Genomic DNA, 1,772 nt, shown 5'->3' with positions numbered 1-1,772 from the left:
ATGCACATTTCTCACAAAACACGTCAAAATACCAAAAAATAGAAAAAAATATGCAAATAATGGACGTGTAGAGTGACTTTGACATTAAAAACGGACCAAATAACGGCCTTAAAATAGTGCAAAATCCGAGCGTATTAACGGTTCGTAGCGGTTTAGGTTCGGTTTCGCGGTTTTTTTCCTTTATTTTTTTTTGCCATGTAGTTTGAAATTATAAAATAAATTGAAACAAGAAAATAGATAATTTAAATTGAAGTAAGATGAGTATGGTGAAAATGATATCAAATTTGCAATTTCAATATACAAATTACAATGTGATATAATTTACAAACAAATTACAATGTGATATACTTTACAAACAAATTACAATGTGATATAATTTACAAGTGTCGTACTCGTCCAAACGTAAACGAAAAAAACATGAAAAGGGGGAAAAAAGAAAAAATTGAAAAGGGCTTGAGCTTCAATTTGAATTTAAAAACAACATTTAAATAATAAATTAATTAAATTAAAAAAATAGTGTTTTGTGCAATCAATTTTGAAGAGTGCAACCATCACCCACCACCAACCAATGAACCAATCAATTTTGAAGAATGCATATTCATATTTTGAAGACTACATAATCATACGTAAAAAATGGTGAGATTGCATTAACTAAATTAGTTGAATTTAATTGATCTTGATTAACTAAAACTAAATCTTGTATGATCAACAATGCCAATGAACCAATCAATTTTGAAGAATGCATATTCATATTTTGAATACTGTATAATCATACTTAAAAAACGATGAGATTGCATATATAATGCTTTTATATACGAAATTAGTGCAACATTAATGCTACTTTTGATAATTACAAATTTTGATCTCATTTTGGTTTCTGCGACATTTTGTGCATTATTGCGACAAAGTACCCCTTTTCAATTTTTAGCAAAATAGATATGGAATAACTATCAAAATGTATTAAATGTGATTAGTTATTTTGAATCATTTGAGTCATTTTGAATCCATTCCAATGAATATATAGTTATTCCTATATGTAATTAAATTATAATTGTGAGAGAGAAAAACAACATGATATACAGAAACAAATATAAATATTCACACAAGTCCGGTTCGAAAAATTCGGAACCTAAACCGAACCACGGTTCTAAAATTCGGAACCTAAACCGAACCACGGTTCTAAAATTCACGTTTCGGTTCGGAATATTTCTCGCAGTTTCGGTTCGGAATCGTAACCGGCGGTTACGGTTTCGATTTTAACCGCCGGTTCGATAAACCTTGAGCAGCTCTAGGAGGGAGTAGTATTTTGGTGTGTGTTGATTTAAATTTTAGGTGTTACACTTTTTAGGTATTTATTGAATTATTGTTTTTAAGTATTGGAATATTGGATGATGAAGATTGTTATCTTGTTGATTTGTATTTTTTTGTGTTTCTTTGAATTTTTAGGTATAAATTGCTATATATTTAGATGTTGAATTATTCAAAAAAATTAAAATTAAAACTACAAATCTGATTCGGTTCGTAACCAGAATTGGCCGGCTAAGAACCGATCGGTTCTGATTCCGAAATTGATAAAAATTTGTAACCGGGTACCTGGTCAAACCGGACCGGATGGAACCGGAACTGGTCGGTTTAAGCATGCCTACCCACGGGCATCCTAGCTGCTAATATGGAGTAGTTTTCTTATCCATGAAAAATAATCCCATTTTGCTATTTTACGTGTCAAAAAAATTAGTTTTGTTTCAGCAAAATTGGAAAATCTCTCTCTCTCT

Source organism: Salvia hispanica, chromosome 4, assembly GCF_029641045.1.
Source record: "Salvia hispanica isolate PSC_SH4W2 chromosome 4, Shi_PSC_v1, whole genome shotgun sequence".
In the NCBI taxonomy this organism is placed as follows: Eukaryota; Viridiplantae; Streptophyta; class Magnoliopsida; order Lamiales; family Lamiaceae; genus Salvia; species Salvia hispanica.
The sequence above is the reverse complement of the archived record's forward strand: the minus strand, read 5'-3'. Positions refer to the sequence as shown.